The 27332-nt window shown below is 42.5% G+C and overlaps 1 protein-coding gene and 1 long non-coding RNA gene across 3 annotated transcripts in view; one reads left to right on the top strand and one right to left on the bottom strand.

Annotated features, from left to right (window-relative positions):
• The window catches only part of MRPL1 (mitochondrial ribosomal protein L1), a 67266-nt gene that overhangs the window by 23873 nt on the left and 16061 nt on the right, over window positions 1–27332 (top strand). The window lies entirely within an intron of this gene.
• LOC142498630 (uncharacterized) lies at window positions 427–26996 on the bottom strand. The gene is made up of 5 exons (XR_012802510.1): window positions 26631–26996; window positions 11504–11626; window positions 10540–10642; window positions 1071–1157; window positions 427–591 (listed from the first exon to the last, which is right to left on the bottom strand). It is a non-coding gene; the product is annotated as an uncharacterized LOC142498630 (long non-coding RNA).

Consider the following 27332-nt stretch of genomic DNA (forward strand, 5'->3'; position numbering starts at 1 on the left):
GATGTGCAAAACAGTCCAAAATGCATTCGCAAGATTCTTGCGGCGCCAGAGTGTTGAACAAGCATGTGAAAAACTGGCACAATTAGCATCTCCCAAACGGACGTGATAAAAATGTATCGCATTGCCCGTGATAGTTGCAGCAGAGGTTAACTCACTTTTGTTCCTGAGTGCCCATTGTCCGTCCTGGTGATCCGTGGAGGTCCTTAGGTGTGCAGAATCCGCCGAGGTGAAAATCAACGGTAGAAAGGAGTGGGACTTTGGAATCACCACCAATGAGGGCAAAGAGAAAAATAATGATCAAGAGGGGACTCCCATAAAAAGTTTCTTTATTGGATCACGTATGACCTCTTTTGGGCTCATATGTGATCCAGTAAAGATACTTTTTATGGGAGTCCCCTCTTGATCATTATTTTTCTCTTTGCCCTCATTGGTGGTGCTTCCAAAGTCCCACTCCTTTTTTTACAACAGAAATGTTTTTCTGACACAGTAACTATACCATGCTGTTTCTGAGTTAAATGTAACAAGCCTGCTGATTAATGTTCTTGCATTTCACACCGTTTGTTATCCGGGGATATTTATGACATTTTGCACCTGAGGTGGGTTTTGAAAAGAGAAAAACATTGAAATGAGGGTTCTGAATTGTACACATCTTATTATAGTATATCAGAAGCCGGTGGTCATGGGGACACAGGTCGTGACATAATTTTTTTATTTTGTTTTTTGCACCGGTGATATCGGCTGGGCTAATTGTCAGTTGGGCTTCACAACACATAATTCGATCTCCCATAGTGTTTCGGGGAGGGCTGAAGCCCTAACAGACAGTTATGTATTAATATGAAAATCGCTGTTCTACTAAACTAGTGCAAACAGCAGCAGAATTCGCAGCCAGAAATCCTGTTTCACCACAGAAACATCCTACAGAATGCATCATGTGCCGATTATACCAGTTTAGCAGAACAGGCACTTGAATAAATAGGGCCAGTAAGATCAATTAGGGCTTTAGCTGTACTGGGGAAATGAAATAATCTGTTGGAAGATGTACATACATACACACATACACACATACATACCTGAAGAAGTAGCTTATTGGTAATAATGTTCCTGCCTTTGCAACGGATAAATCTGGTTCTAATCTCGGTGCCTTGTCTCCTTGTGACCTTGAAAACAAAAAAAAACAGTCACCTTGAGAAAGAGCTTACGCTCGAAACGCGTTGGTGGGGGTCTGTGTACCCCGTAATGTAGCTGTTTTTTGCATGATCCATTAAATTATTCCTTTTTATGGGTACACGCTCTCTTGGACATCAATTATTTCTCCTGTTTCCTGAGTACCAGTGCCTTTTTTTTCTTATTACTTGTGTCCTTGTGACCTTGGGCAAGTCAGTCTATCTCCATTTGCATCTGGCACAATATTGGGGCATCAATGTGGAGTACACAGTCACGCTAAACAATACATATCAATGTAACCTATATAAGTCTGTAACCTTCCTCATGCGTTCTGGTGCAGAGATCCATCCAGCTGCGCTCCAATCAGCTGCAGCTATCCTCTTGTAATATCTTCACTTAGAACTTGAGACCTTATTCTAATTGCCATACTGCGAATCCTACACTATCACATGGGGCTTTCTGTGCAATATCAGGGTCACTATAGTTTATAGAATAAACTGGTTTAATATATCTATTAAAAAAAAATATTTTAAAGAATCAACAATATTAATACCAAACACTCAAACAAGGGTTTAATAGCCACTCTCTCCTCTCTTGCGTCTCAGTACGGGAAGTCTTCCCAGGTGGTAATTTCTCGCACTGAGGTTATGTCAAGTCTGAGCATGCCTATGTAATGCTCCTCTCATTCTTCGGGTGGGAGTGCTGAACATTCTGCTCTGAAAGGGTTGTCAGAAGCAGTAAATTAATGCTGTGCTTCATTGTCTACTAATCCATGCTGTGTTAATTTGCCATCCAGTGCCAGAGAGGCCCTGAAACATTATCCCATTTATGCAACTTTAATGTCATGCAGTTTTTTTTAGTTTCTATTTGCATACTTTTAAAACGGGCTCCAGTCCATAACTGTGTGTGTGCGTGTGCGTGTGTGCCATATCATTGAGGCTTCTTCTGTCCTTGGTGATGTGTACAAACAAGGTTTCATATGTGCACCATCCAAGTGCTTCTACTGCAGCCAGGGATTCTGGGTAAAGGCATGCCAATGGGCGCAGTGTTTGGAAATAAATGATGCTGTTTTGTGAATTTAGGACCTCGCTCTTCCACTTGGATGGTGAATGTGTGAGATTTTAGTGTTTGAAATTCAGGAATTAATGCATTTGTCCCGCTTATGAGACATATTTTGTTTGCCTTCCTCTGTATCAATATACTGTAAATACAAATACATGTTAAGTATCTGTCACCTACACCAGGGGTGCGCAAACTTACAAACGTGCGCGCCCCCCTGTCTCCTCTCCCCTCCGGCTCGCGCCCCCCTCCCTGCATGGCTCCAGCATCAAATGACGCAGTGGGGTCATGTGACATCATGTTGCCATGGCAACGTGGCGTCACATGACCCGCAGGTTTGACACTGGATGACATTGAGACGCTTCGATAGCTGGAACTCAAAGCAAGTGAAAAGTTAGAGGCCTGGCGCAATCCCCGGCATTTATTTTAAAGGCCCTCGGGGAAGTGCGGGGCCTCTGTAACAGCCGCGCCCCCCCCTCCTGAAAATCTCGCACCCCCCACTTTGTGCACCGCTGGTGTACACTAAATATAGGTTGAACACATCTACTACTATGTAACTTTTTAACTCCAATATGGGATTTTGGATTGCTAGTCTGGTGAAAATGCACAAGAAGTAACGTGTCTTTTGGTGACTCGCTGCTGTTAGCAGTAGCTGCAGATCCCCCATTATGCACACTGTGACAATCACAGAACACTCCAGCACTTAAAGGGGCAGTGCCACATATCTCAGAAATATTTGTAAAGAACTTATCAATTAAACTTTTTCTAAGGCACGGCCTTTTTATAGAAGGGCCGCGTGCGCGCACGGCAGGGAGAGGAGCCGACAGACAGCGGCGAAGATGAAGAAATTCATCTTTTAGCGGTGTGTGTGTGTGTGTGTGTGTGTGTGTGTGTAAATAACTGCAGAAGGTAAAAAAAATATTTATTAAAGTTTTTTTTCTTTAAAAAAATCTTATCTAGGACTTACTTTCACTCATACAACCTATTCACACACATACACACACATATACCTTACCTGCAGCTCCCGGCACTATATACACAAAAAGCATGCGGCATGTGCACGCGCGTTCGCATAGGATCGCATGGCCGCATGCTGTATAGGACAGCCCTAGGGAAGCTAATTTGCTATCATTCATTACATTAAAAGTTTTCCTTTGTTTGCTGTAAAAAAATAAAAATTGTGTGTGTGTGTGTGTGTGTGTGTACAGGAGGGCCCCACTAATATGGCGGGTTCCGTTCTGAGGACCCACCGTAAAGCGAAAATCGCCGGAAAGTGGAACTGGCGATTTTCATTAGGTGCGCATGCGCAGACCGGCAATGCACTGTTCTGCGCATGCGCGACAGAAGGAAACCCCTCCATTCCGCGCATGCGCGACCCATGGCCGGACCGTTCTGCGCATGCACGACCCCTGGACGGCCCGTTCTGTGCATGCGCGGACATGGCGGCCCCCTTCTCGGCACCGGCGGATCCCCGAAAAGCGGAGCGCCGAGAAGCGGGGCCCTGCTGTATATACTTCCTTTTTTTTTTGTCTTTGGTTGCTATAAAATTCATTCTTAAAACAGAAATAGAAGCTCAGAGGATTCCTGTGTAATGTAATACATTTTACTGTACCATCTAAAAAATAGATTGGGTTATATATGCGCCTACAAAGAAACATAAACCTAGTAAGCAAGTACAGTCTCGATATGATTACGTCACTGCGTCACACGGTGGTCAATGCTATTATCCTGCTGGTGTGTTACTCGGCTGTCACTGCAGGGACGCGAAAAGAAGGCTACTTTTATTTATTTATAAAATGTTTTACCAGGAAGTAGTACACTGAGAGTAATCTCTCGTTTTCATGTATGTCCTGGGCATAGAATTAAGACAAATAATACATGGTTACATAAGTGAATAGGGTATCCATTATATACAATACATTGCATGCACAGTTAGAAAAGATGTATATTATAGGCTTATGTAACAGTTACAGACCAGATTAAAATGTGAGCCTTAGTTTTGAAAGAAATTAAACTGGTGGTGGATGTGAGAGTCTCCGATAGGTTGTTACAGTTTTGGGGTGCACGGTAAGAGGAGGAGCGGCCGGATACTTTGTTGAGCCTTGGGGCCATGAGCAGTCTTAAGTGCTGCATGTGGTAGGGGTGAGGAGCTTGTTCAGATAGACGGGTTGCTTGCCCAGAAAGTATTTGAAGGTAAGACAGGAGAGATGAACTTTGCACCTAGACTCAAGGGATGACCAATCTAGTTCTTTGAGCATTTCGCCGTTGTGTGTGTTGTAGTTGCATTGGAGAACAAAACGGCATATTGAATTGTAGAGGGTGTTAAGTTTGCTAAGGTGGGTTTGGGGTGCCGAGCCGTAGACTATGTCCCCATAGTCGATAATTGGCATTAGCATCTGCTGTTCGATACGCTTTCTGACCAGCAGGCTTTAGGGAGGATTTGTTCCTGTAAAGTACACCTAGTTTGGCATAGGTTTTGGATGTCAGGGTATCAATGTGCATCCCAAATGTTAAATGGGAGTCAAACCATATGCCCAAGTATTTGAAACTAGTAACAGGAGTTAGGGTGGTATTAGCGTTGATTCTGATCTGGAGCGCAGTCATTGGAAGCTTTAAAAATTTAGCTTTGGTCCCAAATACCATTGTTACAGTCTTGTCCGTGTTTAAAAACAGTTTGTTTTGGGAAATCCAATTTTCAAGTCTCATCAGTCAGATTGAAGTATGTGTTCAAGGTCGGAGAGGCTATGGCTGTGTGCATATAAGATTGTGTCATCTGCATACATGTGTATTGAAGCTCCCTTACAAGCTGTAGGAAGATCATTGATGAACGCTGAGAAGAGTAGGGGCCCCAGAACAGAGCCTTGCGGGACACCGCAGGTGATATCTAAGGGGTTGGAGTTAGAGCCTGAGAGAGACACATGTTGGGATCTACCCGATAGGTAGGAATGAACCCAGTTTAAAGCACGCTTCCCTATTCCAGAGCACTGGAGTTTGGTAAGCAAGATAACATGATTAACAGTATCAAAAGACTTTGCAAAATCTGGGAATATTGCACCAGTAAGTTTTCCCAGCTACATTCCACACTGTATTTCATTGCAAACTTTTAGCAGAGTAGTTACCGTGGAGTGTTTGGGGCGAAAGCCAGATTGGAATAGGTTAGTGAAATTTGTCTTGGTATTGTAATCGCTTAATTGGGGGTGAACACATTTTTCATGACTTTGGATAGTATTGGGAGAAGAGAGATTGGTCTTTAGTTTGAGATAGTGTTTTTGTCCCCACTTTTGAAGATTGGGACAACTCTGGCAGTTTTCCAGGTCTTAGGGATATGGCCTGCAGACAGAATAGAGTTGACTATGGAAGCAATTGGTCTGACAATGGCTGGGGCACCAAGTCTTGGGAACTTATATTGCAGTAAATCAGGTCCACATTAGCTGCTTAGTTTTAATTTGAGGAGCGCTTGTCTAATCTCCTCTTCGGATACTGGGACAAATTGAAAATTGTGAGCAGTGTTGGGAGAGGGTTGGGCTATAGGTCTCAGAATGAGGTTCATGTTTGTGGTTTGGGTTGCATTTCGCTAATAGGTTAGTAGCACAACCCCCAACAAAGTAATCATTGAATGCATTTGCAATGTCAGTGGGATTTGTCAGAGTAATATCCTCCTTAGTGATATTACTTGGTTGTTGATGGCTAGAATACTGGAATATATTGTTGATAACCTTCCAGAAGTTAGCTGGGTGTGATGTATTCTGATGAAGATTGTCAGAGAAATATTGTGCTTTGCATGTCTTGTTTGCCTTGTGCACATATTCCGCAGGCATCTGTAGTTAAGATCCTTGGTAGTGCCAGTTACTTTGTAGCTTTTCCACAAGGCATCCCTAAGATGGTAGAGCGCTATAAGGTCAGTTGTAACCAACGGAAGGTGCCCCCTCCCCCCCCCCCCGTACTCTTATTCTGCGTAGTGGAGCATGGGTTTCACAGAGTTTTAAGAACTCGGATTGGAAATAGTCGAGAGCAGAATCGGGGTCGGGAATTAAGTTGATTCTGTACCAAGGGAAGTTGGTAAGGTCATCCAGAAACTGTTGTGGGTTAAAGCTTCTAAATGTTCTAGTGAGGAGAACTTTAGGGCTTGATTGGGACGGTTTAATTTTCCTTACACAGTACACTATTGCATGGTCACTGAAAATATCAGGTAGGATGCCAGAGGATTGGATTCTGCTGGGATTTGTGGAGAGAATCCAGTCTAGCAAGGAATGGTTGTGAGATGTCAGGTTTGCCCATGTGGGTTGGGAAATTAGTTGCGTTAGGTTAATTGACTTGAGTTGTATCTGTATTTTGTGTTTTTTTTAGGATCGTGCCAATTGTAGTTGAAATCCCCAAGAACTAGCAGCTCACTTTTCTCATTCAGAGAGGAAAAGGAGCCAAGAAACTGGGTGATATCAGTCAGGGACTGTAGAGGGGCTTTAGGGGGGCGGTAGCAACCAAGACAGGCTTAGAAAAGGGGTCTTTGTCATGGGGTCCCTGGCCTGCTGTCCCTTAAAATGTAGTTGCATCATAAAGCACACTAAGTGTTAAAAAAAACTTCAAGCGTATTGGACGACTACTACTAGTAATTATATTGTGAGAATTTGGAGGCGCGATGGGAATTGGAGAAATGCTTTCATATGGTGTATTTGTTCTTTTTGAGTGGGATTATACTTTGCACTAATGAATGCAATTTGTATAATAGAGGCTCCACATTGTGTTTTTACTTAGGATTTGGCCTAATAAATACATTTTTCTTCCTCTATAAGATAAAGCAGATTCCAAATTTCAAATCCTGACCTGAATGGGCATCCAGATGTTAAACCCAACCTCCAATACTGCTATTACTTTGTATGCTGGAAACCAACTAAGAGATAAATCTAAAACAAAAATGGGCGCAAAAGAGAAAACAGAAGACAAAATGAATACCAATAAGGTCACATTTATAAAAAGCGCAATAAATGCTTACAACATAATAAAAATATATACTGTATAAAAATCACAAACTATTCTTCACCTTAACAACAAAACCACAGAGCGTATGATCCTGTAAAAACAGGATCAATCGAACTCCAAAAGTCCCAGATCTAAAGAAGGGATACAGATCCCATAGCAGATGGCAAGTGCAATGAACTTAGCATTGGCGTCCTTGTGGCAGCGTGCAAGTGGATGAAAGGCAGCTTGCGCATCGCCGTTGTCACGGTCTCACGTGATGCGTAATGATGTCACCACTACGCGTTTCGCGCCTTAATAGCTCTTCATCAGGGGTTGGTCTAAAAGATCCTGAGGCAGGATTTACATACCAGAAGGCTCATACCTTCCTGCCAATGAGGGTCATATCAGGGGAAAACTAAGCCATCCAATCGGCATACAGCCGATTTGTAAACAAATAAAAAAAAAATTGCATGTACAGGAGGGCCCCGCTCATACGGCGGGTTCCGTTCCAGGCCGCCGCCGTAAAGCGGAAATCACCGTAAAGCGGGGCCCTACTGTACTGTATTGTACCTTTTGAAAACATAAATGCAGAGCTGTAAACCGACTGTTTCGCTGACAAACGGCATCTGACAAGGAGTTGCGCACGCGCTAAAACTGTTGCTTAGTGACAGCCGGATACTCAGCTGCTGATCGCGTAATGCTGAAAATCGCCGGAAAAACGGAACAAGCGCCGAACTTAATGAATATGGGTATACATTGGGAAACACCGTAAAGCGGGGCCCTACTGTATTGCAATGAAAACTATAACGCTGAACACATCGCATAAAAACATAAATGCATACAAAACAACAATGCGCACAATATACATCACACATGGACTAAAGCACAAATGAATTATACATACAGACCAGTGAACACAATATACACAACAATGGACTAAAGCAAAAATAGTAGTGCATACAAGACAATATAACAAGAGACAGGGGCTGCCCAATGCTGCATCCAATTGACAAAACATATAAAGTAAAATACTTCAATAATAATAATTGGTTATTTAGTTAACCCTTTGGCCAAAGGCGTCATAAGCCTGCATACAGTACCAACGTCAAGGTATAACCAAAATAATGCAGGTCCTACACTATACTGTGAACCCTTCCTTTTACCTCTGTGAGAGGGGAAACCATAATGGGTCTTGTTCCTGCAGCAAGTGAAATGACCTTCCAAGTTAAAAGGGTGAAGGAGGAGGAGTGAGCTCTGGGGGGAGGTGGGGGATACTTTATATGTTTTGTCAATTGGATGCAGCATTGGGCACCCCCTGTCTCTTGTTATATACAATTGCCACGCTCAGTAGCTCTCTGGTTGACATAAATATATATTCACTTTGTGGTGGGTGTGGGAGTTTGAGCTTGCTGGGAATCTGTGTTAACCTATGTCTCTTTGGAGGCTGTGGCACCTCCCCCCAGAGCTCACTCCTCCTCCTTCACCCTTTTAACTTGGAAGGTCATTTCACTTGCTGCAGGAACAAGACCCATTATGGTTTCCCCTCTCACAGAGGTAAAAGGAAGGGTTCACAGTGTAGTGTAGGACCTGCATTATTTTGGTTATACCTTGACGTTGGTATGCAGGCTTATGACGCCTTTGGCCAAAGGGTTAACTAAATAACCAATTATTATTATTGAAGTATTTTACTTTATATGTTTTGTCAATTGGATGCAGCATTGGGCACCCCCTGTCTCTTGTTATATACAATTGCCACGCTCAGTAGCTCTCTGGTTGACATAAATATATATTCACTTTGTGGTGGGTGTGGGAGTTTGAGCTTGCTGGGAATCTGTGTTAACATACAAGACAATAGACACAATCTACACAACACATGGACTAAAGCATAAATCATTATTAATGAATAAATGGATATATGTGTATATATAAACACACACACACACACACACATATATATATATATATATATATATATATATATATATATATAAAATAATACACTCACTTTTTCACAGCAACAATTTATAATTGATAGCATTATATTTATATTAAATCACAATTATTTTTTGTTTGAAGGGCACTTCTATATCCAGACCACTGGGACGGCCATGGGGACACGTTTTGCACCAAATTATGTGGGAATGTTTATGGGAAAACGGGAACTCTATTATATCTGAAATAGTAATGAGCTTAAAAAACATCTTAAATACTACCGAAGATATATAGATGATATCTTTATTATCTGGGCCGGGACCTTGGAAGATCTCAATAACTTTATTGGCTAGCTAAATGGAAATGATAGGAATCTGGTTCTGAGTGCACTTCACTGCACTTACCATCTGCTATGGGAACTGTATCCCTTCTTTAGATCTGGGACTTTTGGAGTTCAAGTGATCCTGTTTTTACAGGATCATACCCTCTGTGGTTTTGTTGTTAAGCGGAAGTATAGTTGCATGTGATTTTTATATATGTTTAATATGTTGTAAGCATTTATTGTGCTTTTTATAAATGTGACTTTATTGGTATTCCTTTTGTCTTCGGTTTTCTCTTTTGCGCCCCTTTTTGTTTTCTATGTTTGTAAGTGACCCCGCTGATCACGGGAGAATGGGAGCGGCAGGGAGATAACTACATTTGTCTTATGGATATAAAGAACTTTCGGGACAGTGCACCTTGCATTTCTTCTTCAAACCAATTTTGAGAGTCTCTGGTTAATAGAAAAACAACCTTTAGGGTAGTTTTATTTAAAATGATAGAGAATGCCTTCCAAAGTTCAGATACATAGGTCACCTGGGGTGTTTGCACAACAAACCCCAAAATAAGTTAATGTATTATACTCCGGAATTGCATTGATGGCTTAGTAATGCTTACATTGTCCTGCAGTGATAAGGCACCACCTATTTATCGTGGTATGTACAATTTTTAAATCCCAACTATAACAATAGAAATTATACAATCCCAGACTGTATCTAATTTGCAGCACCTTAAAATGTCTTATCAGGATATTTTCTGCCTTGTGGAAAGCTGTCGTTTGGGCTTCACACGCCAAAAGACGTGTTTGCTAACGTTGCTTTGATGCATGTTTATTTTGGCTACCTCATGCCTTGTTTTCGCTCTGTTCATCACGCTCTGGCACCTACTCTCCCGCTCCCACTCTGCCTCTCTCATAGCCTTTCCCACCGCTGGGGAAGCAAGGTGAGCAGAGCTTGCCTGTGACGGCATGGAAAGAGGACCAATCTGTGTTGCAGTGTTTGGAGCCTTGGTGTGGTTCATTGTGGGATTGTACTTGATTACCTGCCTGGCTCTCTTGTATTCGGTTTGTTGCAAGTCCAGCAGCTGCTATGCGGCTAAGACGCTACCTACCTCACAGCTTTCAGACAATGAAACAGAGAGAGACCAAAGGGGCTGGTCTGTGGACATTGTTCCTCCGTGAACGCAGAATCTCGCTTCTTCCACCCTGTCGTCTCTAAAGGGAAAACATGTGTAGATACACGTAAGTACTGTATCTGCTAACAAAACACCTGTAGTTAGAATAATAGGTAGGTTGATTGTGTAAAAATCCATAAACCTGCTGCATTTTTCACGCTCATATTTTTAACCTTGCACTAAAACTAATTCTGTTCATTCATAAATATCCTATAACTGTTACAGATTTGTGAAAGTTAGACGGGGAAGGGGAGGGGGTTGTTTACCTTTTAAAAAAATTTTTTTTAAATTAAAATAAAAAATGGCTTGCCTGAAAATCAAATGCATTTCAACGTCGTTGCAAAATGTTTCCTTATTTTTGTATGGGTCGAGCATTTTGTATATATAAAAATCAGTTCTAAGAATATTCTGGAGGCTTTTAAAATGAATAAGAAATACCTGTTCTAGCCCCCATAAGTATCCAAAATCTGTTGTGGCACGTTTAAGGCAGTGGTGAACGCTGTGGATTTTACTCAGGAATTTATATTCAATGGCAACAAAAAAAACATCATTAAGTAGAAGTCCCTACATCGGTCCATGAATATGCAAAAAAGTAATGACCCTGCAGGATCAAATCAGTAGGGAACCAAAGGGGGGACACTGTTATTATTATTATTATTTATTTATTTATTTATAATGTGCCAACATATTCTGCAGCGCAGTACAATGGGGTCGCAAGACTATAACAATAAAATAACTATTAATGTATTTTAGGTAGGTGAGGAGAGCTTATAAAATATGGATGGGAGAGTGGAAAAATCAGGTACAGGGGGAGAAAGTTGGCGTGTCAGAGAGCAGCAGCTTCTTTTATGTAAAAGGGTTGGGGATGGAAAGGCTTTATTATACATATCTAATATCTTACCCAAGTCAAGTACCAAGGAAGCAGTAACATCAGGCGTGGCAATGAACTGCCGACACACTTTGGCAGCCCTTTTGGCTCTCGGCAAAGTCTGCGACTCGTGTTCTTTCTAAGGCTAAGTCCCCGCTAGAAGAGAAAAAACAGAGAATGAACCCTGAGTAGCTGATGCTACAAACTCAGCAGGTATATATATATAAGTCCATAGATTTCAGAATTAATCACCGCAGCAACAGGATAAACACCACTATGTCCATGAAACAACCTCCATAATAAGACGATTTAAACCTGGATGGGGGGCTATATAGCATAACTGGTAGAGGCACAAAGGAGCCCCATTAGAGAAGAGCCCCAGAGTAAATCAAAAATCCAGCGACTGCTAGCCTCGCCTGCATCCGGTGTTTCGGAGGATCGATCAGCTGGCCAATGTCACGTCATGACCGATGAAGAAACTGCTGGGTGCTGCTGAAAGAAAACTGCGTGGCGCTCCTGATTGCTGATACCGGTGGCGTGCTCCTGCCCGTATGAAGTACAAGAAAAATGGGAGAACTCGGCGGTCACTGCTCCTCTGAAAAAACTCCAACTCCGCTGAGCGGGCGGCGCTTCCAGAGGACTTACATATATAGATATATGTAAGTCCCCGCTCACGCGGTGCGTGCGGCGCTCGTGCGCGTGCACACACGCTCAGCCGCGATCGGCGCTTAGCAAAACAAAAAATCTATACTTAACGCGCACTCAGCTGGCCCGCAATGCCTCTCGCCCGCGTACATTAGGACGCCCGGCGCTCATGCTTGGAGCGCTCTCCAAGCATGAGCGCGCTCAGCGCCAGCAGGGACTTAGCCTAAGGCAGACTGAGTTGAAGTGAAGACATCTGAACCATACACCCGCAGAGGGGAAGGAAGATGACGATCCCCAAGTCGTTCAAGCGGTGTCTGTCTTTTCTTGATATATTCAATGAGTTAAACCTGGTCAATGTTTTCATTTCACAGCAGGGAATCTAAGAAGGGTTCATTGATTATCTTGCTTCCTCCAACCCAGTGATGATATTAGATTTGCATATCTATCCTCCAATATCAAAAAATGTGGTGAGACAGGGAAAGTGAGGAGAGACTTTTAGTACAGTGTTTCCTAAGACAAGTCTGGCCCCCTGTGTACAGTAGCTCAGAGAATTACTATTGGAACTGGGACATCCAGAAAGTGGCAAAGAAAATTGAGAACTGAGTGACAAATAGACAGAGGGTGTGACAGAAGGAATAGCTGTATTCTTTGCATCAACTATGTGGAATCCTTATTGAATTTAGATTTGTTTTGGACTCCCAACCCACAGATCCTGCACATGGTGTGACCACAATGACATAATTTGGAGCATAATGGTATGACCAGTATGCACCAAATATAGAATTGGGAGCCCAAATGCAAAACAAATGCTTTGTGGGGGGAAGGGGTGGTTTGAAAGGATTGGGAACGATTTACTTTAGTACTTCATATACAATAGGAAAACAGATTGCTGAAGATAAGGAAACTAAAACAACATCCTAAGTCTCAATATACATTGTTCACAAATATTTTGCACTTTTTTTTTTATTTTTATTTTTTTAATGCACCAGTAAAGAAGATCTAACCCCTTCCAGATATTGCTGCCAATAGTTCATTTTGGTCACATGAAAAACAGCACACAACTGGAGAAGCATTACGTTTGTTTCTGCTATTATGACTACATTCATTGCAATCCTTATACAAGTATGTTCTGGAAAGACATACATACTGTGTATATAAAAATCATTCCTATTTTTTCATATATTTACAACAGACCTTTTCAGGGTTTTTTATTTGTGTATTGCAATGTATGATGAATAGATGATTCAGTTAGGGTGTCTATTGTAAATACGGATACATTTAATGGCAAAACCACTCCTAATTTATTCAACTTTTCTTACATTTTTATACATAGTATTTATGCAATATCCATTTTTTGCACTTTTTAATACTGTACCTATTTTAGCAAATAACTGGTTACTGTATCTTTGTCAAGTACAGGCAGTCCTCGGTTATCCGACACAATGCGTTACTCAAAATGGCATTGTAAAGCGAAACACGTTTTCCCTTAGGAACACTGTTTAAATGAAAGGTTCCGTTCCTGAAGACATTTTTAACACTAAAATACACCAAATATTTTATGCAGGCAATAAGATACGCAGCACACACATAAATTATATAGTGTATATACTGTATTATATATATAATATAATAAATAATATATTATATAGTATAATATAATATTATATAGTATAATATTATATATATACGCTCTTACGACGCTTTGCAACGTTGTTTATGTGAATGTGTATATATATACACATACACAACGTTGCAAAGCGTCATAAGAGCGTTGGATAAGCCATTTTGGCGTTGTAAAAATGAGTATAGGTATGCATTGCATAGCGTTGGATAAGCCATTCGTTGTAAAGCAGAAAAAAACATTACAATGCAACATGTTTATTTTTATATTTTCAACAAAAGACATGTGATTGCCTGCGTGAGTGGGTGGATGAATAACGGTGGGTGGGTGTGTGAATGACGGTTGGGTGAATGACGGTGGGTGGGTGAATGACGGTGGGTGGGTGAATGACAGTAAGTGGGTGGGTGAATGACAGTAAGTGGGTGGGTGAATGACAGTGGGTTGGTGGGCGAGACTTGCGGGCTAATCCCGCAGCTGTTGCCGGGGGCAGGAGGCGCGCGTGGGGGAAGTTAGGTTGGCGCCAGGGCCATCTTGACAACATTAGGGGCCCCCGGGCAAAGTAGTGCACGGGGCCCTGCCTACACAATCACTCACATGAATAAAAATGTAAATTAACGATTTGTTAACGAATAGTTAATATCCCCTGAATATCTAGTTTACAATTTATTCTGACATCTTTCTGTTACAGTGTTATTCATAAAACAATCTTTTATATAACTTTTACAATACCTCACAAGAGAAACATCACTTTGCAAGCTATAACTGCAGTACAGTGAAAAAACTCAACCTGTACCACCTTTTTTATCTGAAGAAATATCACAATAAAGACAGTCACTGGTATATACTTGTAACCTATGCAGACTGTCGCTCCCAGCCTCCCACGCGCTCACTAGCAGCAGCAGGCACCGGAAGTGCTGCACTGCTAGGCTGCGAGCGGTTGTGACGCGAGCCGGGGTGCCGGGCGAGCGGAGAGCGAGCGGAGCCAGGGTTCCACTTCCGGGGCGAGGGAAAGTGAGCGGAGCCGGGGTGCCGGGCGAGCGGAGAGCGAGCGGAGCCAGGGTTCCACTTCCGGGGCGAGGGAAAGTGAGCGGAGCCGGGGTGCCGGGCGAGCGGAGAGCGAGCGGAGCCAGGGTTCCACTTCCGGGCGGGCGAGAGTGAGCGGAGCCGGGGTGCCGGGCGGGGGGAGAGCGAGCGAGCGGAGCCAGGGTTCCACTTCCGGGCGGGGGAGAGTGAGGGGTGCCGGGCGGGGGGAGAGCGTGACGGGCACCGCGGCGGGGGGAGAACGAGCCCTCCCAGCTAGACTTAGAATGGAGATTTTACATATTTAGCATTGGTGGGTAGGGTTGCCAGATGGCTTGTCCAAAAATACTGGACACAATGGTAAAAGTTGCGACGCCCCCAATACATATTAAAAATAAAAACACGCTCCCGAATACATATAAAATATAGCCCCATCTCCCCAATACATATAAAATATACCCCTACCACCCTCATATATATTAAATATACCCCTACCACCCCGCATACATATACATATATATATAACAGTGGTCGACAAATCACCAAAAAATCTACTCGCCGAACAAAAAAAAAATCTACTCGCCACCTAGTGCCACACGTGTGCTGCTTGGGCCAATAGGAGCTCGCCATGATGTTAAATACACTCGCCCGGGGCGTGCAAATGTATAGGTTTGTCGAACACACACACACACACACACACACACACACACACACACACACACACACACACACACACACACACACACACACATATATACAGAGGTTGACAAATCACCAAAAAAATCTACTCGCCACACAAAAAAATCTACTCGCCACCTAGTAACAAACGTGTGCTGCTTGGGCCAATATTTACTTGCCCGGGGGTTAAATCCACTCGCCCGGGGCGAGCAAATGTATAGGTTTGTCGAACACTGTGTATATGTATATATATATATATATATATATATATATATATATAATCCCCCACCACCACCCTCATATATATTAAATATCCCCCCACCTCCCCAATTCATATAAAATATACCCACACAACCCCTATATATATATATATATATATATATAGTGCAGAATAAATGAGTTCTTCAGTATTAGGTGATACCTTTTTTATTGGACTAACAATTTATGCACCAGTAGGCAGGATCCCCTGTTTTGTCCCTGTTTTGACCCCCCTTGGGACATGGTCACGTGCTGAGAGCTTTGCTCCTTGTTTCCTCCCCAGACACTGCTGAGTACCTGACTTGAGGTGATGTATTGTGTATTTTGCTGCTGCAGATTATGGTGTGCAATTTTGACTATAACATGTGTGCTGTACAGTACATTGAGTCTTACTGACTCTGCATTACTCTGTATTTATCCCAGATTTAAGGGAGATAGAAGTGTATTGCTGTCTCTGTATTTTCCACGCTATTTAGCCACCATTCTCTATCTGCAGTTAGCTGTACTAATTCCACCCTGTCAGGTACTTCAGAGCATTTATTCTGTTCATTCAGACCTTTGTATTGTCCTTTATGGGACACTCTGGTTAGAGGATAAAACAAGTTTTGCTATATAGGGGGTCCATGCCTTTATTTAAAACTTTCTGTGTTTTGTATTTTAAACTTATGTTCTGTGACAACCTTCAATAAAATTTTGTGTATTTGTACTGCCAGGCAAACTAGAGTGCTTTATTTTGGGCTCTTTTTCCCTCTTGCAATATATATATTTTTATATATATATACTCCTACCACCCCATATATATTAAATATACTCCTACCACCCCCATATATATTAAATATACTCCAACACCCCCATATATATTAAATATACCCCTACCACCCCCATATATATTAAATATACCCCTACCACCCCCATATATATTAAATATATCCACACCACCCCCATATATATTAAATATACCCCCACCACCCTATACATATAAAAATATACCCCCACACCCATACATATAAAAATATGCCCCCACCACCCCAATACATATAAAATATACCCCCACCACTCCAATACATATAAAATATACCCCCACCACCCCATACATATAAAATATACCCCCACCACCCCCATACAGTACATATAAAATATACCACCACCACCCCCATACAGTACACATTAAATATACCCCCACCACCCCATACATATAAAATATACCCCCACCACCCCCATACATAAATATACCCCCACCACCCCATACATATAAAATATACCCCCACTACCCCCATACAGTACATATAAAATATACCCCCACCACCCCCATAGTAGCTTAGTAGCTCAGAGAATTACTATTGGAACTGGGACATCCAGAAAGTGGCAAAGAAAATTGAGAACTGAGTGACAAATAGACAGAGGGTGTGACAGAAGGAATAGCTGTATTCTTTGCATCAACTATGTGGAATCCTTATTGAATTTAGATTTGTTTTGGACTCCCAACCCACAGATCCTGCACATGGTGTGACCACAATGACATAATTTGGAGCATAATGGTATGACCAGTATGCACCAAATATAGAATTGGGAGCCCAAATGCAAAACAAATGCTTTGTGGGGGGAAGGGGTGGTTTGAAAGGATTGGGAACGATTTACTTTAGTACTTCATATACAATAGGAAAACAGATTGCTGAAGATAAGGAAACTAAAACAACATCCTAAGTCTCAATATACATTGTTCACAAATATTTTGCACTTTTTTTTTTATTTTTATTTTTTTAATGCACCAGTAAAGAAGATCTAACCCCTTCCAGATATTGCTGCCAATAGTTCATTTTGGTCACATGAAAAACAGCACACAACTGGAGAAGCATTACGTTTGTTTCTGCTATTATGACTACATTCATTGCAATCCTTATACAAGTATGTTCTGGAAAGACATACATACTGTGTATATAAAAATCATTCCTATTTTTTCATATATTTACAACAGACCTTTTCAGGGTTTTTTATTTGTGTATTGCAATGTATGATGAATAGATGATTCAGTTAGGGTGTCTATTGTAAATACGGATACATTTAATGGCAAAACCACTCCTAATTTATTCAACTTTTCTTACATTTTTATACATAGTATTTATGCAATATCCATTTTTTGCACTTTTTAATACTGTACCTATTTTAGCAAATAACTGGTTACTGTATCTTTGTCAAGTACAGGCAGTCCTCGGTTATCCGACACAATGCGTTACTCAAAATGGCATTGTAAAGCGAAACACGTTTTCCCTTAGGAACACTGTTTAAATGAAAGGTTCCGTTCCTGAAGACATTTTTAACACTAAAATACACCAAATATTTTATGCAGGCAATAAGATACGCAGCACACACATAAATTATATAGTGTATATACTGTATTATATATATAATATAATAAATAATATATTATATAGTATAATATAATATTATATAGTATAATATTATATATATACGCTCTTACGACGCTTTGCAACGTTGTTTATGTGAATGTGTATATATATACACATACACAACGTTGCAAAGCGTCATAAGAGCGTTGGATAAGCCATTTTGGCGTTGTAAAAATGAGTATAGGTATGCATTGCATAGCGTTGGATAAGCCATTCGTTGTAAAGCAGAAAAAAACATTACAATGCAACATGTTTATTTTTATATTTTCAACAAAAGACATGTGATTGCCTGCGTGAGTGGGTGGATGAATAACGGTGGGTGGGTGTGTGAATGACGGTTGGGTGAATGACGGTGGGTGGGTGAATGACGGTGGGTGGGTGAATGACAGTAAGTGGGTGGGTGAATGACAGTAAGTGGGTGGGTGAATGACAGTGGGTTGGTGGGCGAGACTTGCGGGCTAATCCCGCAGCTGTTGCCGGGGGCAGGAGGCGCGCGTGGGGGAAGTTAGGTTGGCGCCAGGGCCATCTTGACAACATTAGGGGCCCCCGGGCAAAGTAGTGCACGGGGCCCTGCCTACACAATCACTCACATGAATAAAAATGTAAATTAACGATTTGTTAACGAATAGTTAATATCCCCTGAATATCTAGTTTACAATTTATTCTGACATCTTTCTGTTACAGTGTTATTCATAAAACAATCTTTTATATAACTTTTACAATACCTCACAAGAGAAACATCACTTTGCAAGCTATAACTGCAGTACAGTGAAAAAACTCAACCTGTACCACCTTTTTTATCTGAAGAAATATCACAATAAAGACAGTCACTGGTATATACTTGTAACCTATGCAGACTGTCGCTCCCAGCCTCCCACGCGCTCACTAGCAGCAGCAGGCACCGGAAGTGCTGCACTGCTAGGCTGCGAGCGGTTGTGACGCGAGCCGGGGTGCCGGGCGAGCGGAGAGCGAGCGGAGCCAGGGTTCCACTTCCGGGGCGAGGGAAAGTGAGCGGAGCCGGGGTGCCGGGCGAGCGGAGAGCGAGCGGAGCCAGGGTTCCACTTCCGGGGCGAGGGAAAGTGAGCGGAGCCGGGGTGCCGGGCGAGCGGAGAGCGAGCGGAGCCAGGGTTCCACTTCCGGGCGGGCGAGAGTGAGCGGAGCCGGGGTGCCGGGCGGGGGGAGAGCGAGCGAGCGGAGCCAGGGTTCCACTTCCGGGCGGGGGAGAGTGAGGGGTGCCGGGCGGGGGGAGAGCGTGACGGGCACCGCGGCGGGGGGAGAACGAGCCCTCCCAGCTAGACTTAGAATGGAGATTTTACATATTTAGCATTGGTGGGTAGGGTTGCCAGATGGCTTGTCCAAAAATACTGGACACAATGGTAAAAGTTGCGACGCCCCCAATACATATTAAAAATAAAAACACGCTCCCGAATACATATAAAATATAGCCCCATCTCCCCAATACATATAAAATATACCCCTACCACCCTCATATATATTAAATATACCCCTACCACCCCGCATACATATACATATATATATAACAGTGGTCGACAAATCACCAAAAAATCTACTCGCCGAACAAAAAAAAAATCTACTCGCCACCTAGTGCCACACGTGTGCTGCTTGGGCCAATAGGAGCTCGCCATGATGTTAAATACACTCGCCCGGGGCGTGCAAATGTATAGGTTTGTCGAACACACACACACACACACACACACACACACACACACACACACACACACACACACATATATACAGAGGTTGACAAATCACCAAAAAAATCTACTCGCCACACAAAAAAATCTACTCGCCACCTAGTAACAAACGTGTGCTGCTTGGGCCAATATTTACTTGCCCGGGGGTTAAATCCACTCGCCCGGGGCGAGCAAATGTATAGGTTTGTCGAACACTGTGTATATGTATATATATATATATATATATATATATATATATATAATCCCCCACCACCACCCTCATATATATTAAATATCCCCCCACCTCCCCAATTCATATAAAATATACCCACACAACCCCTATATATATATATATATATATATATAGTGCAGAATAAATGAGTTCTTCAGTATTAGGTGATACCTTTTTTATTGGACTAACAATTTATGCACCAGTAGGCAGGATCCCCTGTTTTGTCCCTGTTTTGACCCCCCTTGGGACATGGTCACGTGCTGAGAGCTTTGCTCCTTGTTTCCTCCCCAGACACTGCTGAGTACCTGACTTGAGGTGATGTATTGTGTATTTTGCTGCTGCAGATTATGGTGTGCAATTTTGACTATAACATGTGTGCTGTACAGTACATTGAGTCTTACTGACTCTGCATTACTCTGTATTTATCCCAGATTTAAGGGAGATAGAAGTGTATTGCTGTCTCTGTATTTTCCACGCTATTTAGCCACCATTCTCTATCTGCAGTTAGCTGTACTAATTCCACCCTGTCAGGTACTTCAGAGCATTTATTCTGTTCATTCAGACCTTTGTATTGTCCTTTATGGGACACTCTGGTTAGAGGATAAAACAAGTTTTGCTATATAGGGGGTCCATGCCTTTATTTAAAACTTTCTGTGTTTTGTATTTTAAACTTATGTTCTGTGACAACCTTCAATAAAATTTTGTGTATTTGTACTGCCAGGCAAACTAGAGTGCTTTATTTTGGGCTCTTTTTCCCTCTTGCAATATATATATTTTTATATATATATACTCCTACCACCCCATATATATTAAATATACTCCTACCACCCCCATATATATTAAATATACTCCAACACCCCCATATATATTAAATATACCCCTACCACCCCCATATATATTAAATATACCCCTACCACCCCCATATATATTAAATATATCCACACCACCCCCATATATATTAAATATACCCCCACCACCCTATACATATAAAAATATACCCCCACACCCATACATATAAAAATATGCCCCCACCACCCCAATACATATAAAATATACCCCCACCACTCCAATACATATAAAATATACCCCCACCACCCCATACATATAAAATATACCCCCACCACCCCCATACAGTACATATAAAATATACCACCACCACCCCCATACAGTACACATTAAATATACCCCCACCACCCCATACATATAAAATATACCCCCACCACCCCCATACATAAATATACCCCCACCACCCCATACATATAAAATATACCCCCACTACCCCCATACAGTACATATAAAATATACCCCCACCACCCCCATACATATTAAATATACTCCTACCACACCAATACATATTAAATATACCCCCACCACCCCCATACATATAAAATATACCCCCACCACCCCATACATATAAAATATACCCCCACCACCCCCATACAGTACATATAAAATATACCTCCACCACCACCCCCATACATATTAAATATACCCCCACCACCCCCATACATATTAAATATACCCCCACCACCCCCATACATATTAAATATACCCCCACCACCCCCATACATATTAAATATACCCCCACCACCCCCATACATAAATATACCCCCACCACCCCCATATATATTAAATATACCCCTACCATCCCCATATATATTAAATATAACCCCACCACCCCATATATATTAAATATACCCCACCACCCCATATATATTAAATATACCCCCACCACCCCCATACATATAAAATATGCCCCCACCACCCCAATACATATAAAATATACCCCCACCACCCCAATACATATAAAATATACCCCCACCACCCTATACATATAAAATATACCCCCACCACCCCCATACATATAAAATATACCCCACCACCCCCATACATATAAAATATACCCCCACCACCCCCATACATATAAAATATACCACCACCCCCATACAGTATATATAAAATATACCCCCACCACCCCCATACAGTACATATAAAATATACCCCCACCACCCCCATACATATTAAATATACCCCCACCACCCCCATATATATTAAATATACCCCTAACATCCCCATATATATTAAATATATCCCCACCACCCCCAGATATATTAAATATACCCCCACCACCCCATATATATTAAATATACCCCCACCACCCCCATACACAGTGTTCGACAAACCTATACATTTGCTCGCCCCGGGCGAGTGGATTTAACCCCCGGGCGAGTAAATATTGGCCCAAGCAGCACACGTTTGGTACTAGGTGGCGAGTAGATTTTTTTGTGTGGCGAGTAGATTTTTTGGTGATTTGTCAACCACTGCCCATACATATAAAAAAATATGCCCCCACCACCCCCATACATATAAAAATATGCCCCCACCACCCACATACATATTAAATATACCCCCACCACCCCCATACATATTAAATATACCCCCACCACCCCAATACATATTAAAAATACCCCCACCACCCCCATACATATAAATATACCCCCACCACCCCATACATATAAAATATACCCCCACTACCCCATAAATATAAAATATACCCCACCACCCCCATACAGTACATATAAAATATACCCCCACCACCCCCATACATATTAAATATACCCCCACCACCACCATACATATTAAATATAACCCCACCACCCCCATACATATTAAATATACCCCCACCACCCCGATACATAAATATACCCCTACCATCCCCATATATATTAACTATATCCCCACCACCCCCATATATATTAAATATACCCCCACCACCCCATATATATTAAAAATACCCACACCAACCCCATACATATAAAAATATGCCCCCACCACCCCCATACATATAAAAATATGCCCCCACCACCCCCATACATATAAAATATACCCCCACCACCCCCATACATATAAAATATACCCCCACCACCCCCATACATATAAAATATACCCCCACCACCCCCATACAGTACATATAAAATATACCCCCACCACACCGATACATATTAAATATACTCCTACCACCCCAATACATATTAAATATACCCCCACCACCACCATACATATTAAATATACCCCCACCACCCCCATACATATTAAATATGCCCCCACCACCCCCATACATATAAAAATATGCCCCCACCACCCCCATACATATAAAATATAACCCCACCACCCCCATTACTTTAAAATATACCACCACCCCCCCATACATATTAAATATACCCCCACCACCCCCATATATATTAAATATACTCCTACCACCCCAATACATATTAAATATACCCCCACCTCCTCCCACATTGTCCTTACCTTATCTCCTGCAGGACACTGGCCCACCGGGGGGTGGGCTCCGCCCCTGCTGTCCTCTGGTTGGCTGTCCTCTCCTCCAATCAGGGACAGCACACCAGGCCTCCTTGCTCTGCCCAGCCACCGTCCCGGCCCTTCCTCTCACTGCCTCCGCCCTCTCAGCACTTGGCGCGCAGGGGAATCCCATGGCACATCCCCTCCGTTCCACGTTGGGAGCCGAGGGGTGGGAGCGGGGGATGAGCGGGCCCACATGCAGCAGGACGAATACCCTGCTTGCCCTGCGCATGCGCGCGGAAGAATCGTCGCCATTTTTAAAAAAAAAACTTTTTTTTTTTTTTTTTACTTTAACGGGCATGGCCGGGCCCCCCTGACTCACAGGGCCCGGGACGCCAGTGCCCTCTGTCCCCCCTGTTGGCGGCCCTGATAGTAGCTGCTATTCAAGTCAATAACGGTTAACTCCGGCTCAAGCTCCAATACCATTTATTGGAGCTTAACAAATCCTGGGCCAAGTGTTTCTCAAAGGTTAAAAACGGCAATCCTTTCTACAGTCACCTGAGCTGAAATGGTGCATAGTTTTGCACAAGTCTTTTGAATAAGGGGTTTTACATCGTGTTGACCGTTAAGCAGACCTTACTCGTACGTTTTATGACTCCATCTAGAAATCCTTGTTGAAGTAGATCTATATTGGTACCTTCTGTGCTGACCTATAGTTTCATACGAACTCTAAATCTCTATATGACCTCCAGGTACTCGCCACCTTACCAAGCTTATTTGAACTTATGAGGTTGGTGGAGCACAAGTTTTTAGCATTCACAGTCCCAGATGTTGGCGCAGCAGTGAGACCTGAATCCAGACAATGAGCCTTGAATATTTGCACACTGATCAGAAGGTTGCTGTGCACCTTTTAACTGACTGCGTGTGTCTTTCGTCAATGAATCCCCTATGGGCAAGGTCTTGATCAAGAAATTGATAACTTTGAAAGAAGGCACACCCCTGGAAAAAAAGGATGTACTTTCTTCTAAAACCACATGAGAAACTCCAAATCAATGTTCCTGTTAGCAAATGCATCTTTCAGTTTTGTCAGCTATTCAGAGGACTTGTGTGTGATGCATATTTTTCAGAATGCTTTTGTGCAGTGCTGAACTAAAAAAAATAAAGACTCCTCTGGCTGGGACCAGGATAAGAATGTACAATGTTTTTTGCCCCATTGTGTGTAAACTTTACCGAATGAAGAATTAACTTTTTACTTCACATAATAGGTAGACTAATTTGCTGTATTGTCGAAGACTTGTAATGGTCCATAGGGAGTGATTCACTAAGCTCCGATGAAGGAATGTTGCCTCTCGGTCCAACGTTGCCTGCCATGCAAGCTAATGCTGGAACAAGCTCTGATGCCTCTTATTGGAGTTTGGCGAATCCTAGCGATAGAGCATCAAGCCTAATAAGACGGCTGCATTGGAAGCTGAAATATTTGGTACCTTTTACAAGCCTTAGAGACTGGGGGGGGGGGGGTTATTCGTTAAACTGCGGACAAATCTAAACTGCCATTCACATCAATAATGCCCCGATAGGGACCATAACGGTTTAATGATTAACCAACCATCTGTCTATTTTACATTCTCATCAAATTTAATATTTATTGATTGATGGTGACGGGTTTGTTTGTTTTTTCTTATGATTGTGTTGGACTTTGTACACCTGTTTGGCAAAATAAGTCATCCATTTATGCTTCGAGATTCACTACTCCTCCATAGTACGGTGAGCCGGTTTTACATTCATAGTGGAGTCGTTAGTCTGTGGTATTGATTGAATATCTGTTTCACTAACACCTGGTCCCATTCATTTCTAAATGTACTGTATGCAACATCCGTGAGATCTGTTTTTCCTTGTCAAGTAAAAAGCTTGGGTGGAAAAAGTTAGTCTGGTTTTTATGCTATTCTTGTCCCTGCGTGGTCATACCAAGTACATTTGTGTACAAGTGCTTAGCCGAATACCACAATATATAAAAAAAAAATTGAGTGAAACTATTGTGCAGGTATTCATGGTTTGTATAGGAACCATATATTTGAATATATACATATTTGTCCGTTCTATGGAGTGTTGGCAAGTATATTCCCCCTGCATACTACTGTGGCTTATCCAGTTAGCCTTCAGCCTTGTATCTGAGTCAGCGCAGGTCGGTCGTTGTTACGGCGTGACCCTGTGACGTCAGAGTGCTGCAAGTGGCACCGTGGAGCCGGAGCTCTAACTGTGGGTATCCCACAGAGCCAGTAGTCTTTTAGGGGTAGCAGTGAATTCTTCCGTTGCATTGCTGTGCCTGTGTATGGACTGCCGCATCAAAGGGACTGTGTATCTGTGATTCTACAATCAAGCAGACGACTTCCAGGATTGAGTGTCTTCATCTGAGCCTTATCCAGCCTGTGTAAAGAATCTTTGCAGCAACTGGAGAGGAGGACCGTGGGAACAGCTGATACTCACCAGACGGAGTTGACTTACCATCAGAGCGGTAACATGTACCCTAAACATGCCCCGTCCAACTGGTCCTTGCTGTACGTGCATATTTTACCACTTCATTATTTATAATGATAGCTTTACAATTTTACACAGAGAGGTCGTGCGCTGTCTTTTTTTTTTTTCTTTCTATGTGATCAATATGGTGTTGAGCCATCAATACTGACGAGCAGCAGACCATCTCTTCTTCACTTTATAAGGTTAAACAGTATTTTTTCCTTTTTGGTGCACTTTTGTGGCTATATCACTGATGTTATAAGTTTAATTATATGTTAGTACTGGTCACATTAACACATACACTTTTACAATTTGTGTGCAGTTTTGTAAAAAAAAAAATTTAATTCATGGTTTGTGTATGTAGGTAGGTATATAGCGACTGCGGTGTATGTGGTGCGTTACATGCGGCTCACAGGAGGCCGGAACCTCTGCTACTGGGAGCCTGGGGTGAACCTGATCCGGTTGACGACAGCACCTCCACCTGCGCGGGATCCTAACAATGTGGGATAACCCCGTGCAGGACAATATAATAAGCACACACCAGCAGAATATAACAGTGAACAGGGTAATACTACTACCCCACTATATACAGATATACTATATATATACACACACACACTCCCAACCCCCTTACACCAAGTGAGTGTCTCTACAGTACAAAGGGTGCTTGGCACCAATACCCTGATGTCCTTTTACCCAATGTCAAGGCCCACCCAAAAGTGTGTATGGTAGCGCTACCAGTGAACCGTTGGTGCACTTTAGTTGAGATACCTGCCGGGTACTCCAATACCTGGAGCAGCCGATTAGCAACAGGGATCCTGGAGATCCAGCGACATTGCCGTCAGCGAGTACTCCGCCTCTATGTGGGGTGGGTTCCAGCATGATGGTCACACCAGTAAAATAGTCTTTAATGCTGTATGTCTGGATCGAGTCCCAGACTGCAGGCTGTGCTTCACAACGTGGCGTCTTCACTGGCACTATAAACGAACTATATACAGCTAATGGGGAAATGTCCCTAGCTAGGGGTTTCCCTGAAGCAGCCACAATCTAATTAGGTGATTGGGAACTATCTTGGACCTAAGGGGGTTAATATGACCTAGTCTGGGTGCCACTGACACCCAGATCTTATCTTCCCTGTCTCAGTCCTGGCTCCAACTGAACTAACTGTCAGCTCCCAAAGTTCCAATCTCCCCTCAGGAGATTCTAGCAGCCCTATTGGCTGTACTGTGACCTCCGCTCCTAGGGTATTCTGGGGAGTGTAGTACCACTGCGGAGCAACATAGTGAGGAGGAAGGGGGGGCGCAGATGGAGACATGACTACATATATATATATATATATATATATATCAGTAGGGCGTTTCCCAAAGAGGCGAGTTTGTGGCTGACATTACTGCACGAACGGAGAGAGTACCTTGGAGCTGTTGCTATTTTGCTTGGGACTGCTGTCGCTTCCGGTTTTGCAGTTGCCTGCTGGTGAGCAGTGAGAGCTGTG

The sequence above is a fragment of the Ascaphus truei genome, chromosome 1 (assembly GCF_040206685.1).
Source record: "Ascaphus truei isolate aAscTru1 chromosome 1, aAscTru1.hap1, whole genome shotgun sequence".
Classification (NCBI taxonomy): Eukaryota; Metazoa; Chordata; class Amphibia; order Anura; family Ascaphidae; genus Ascaphus; species Ascaphus truei.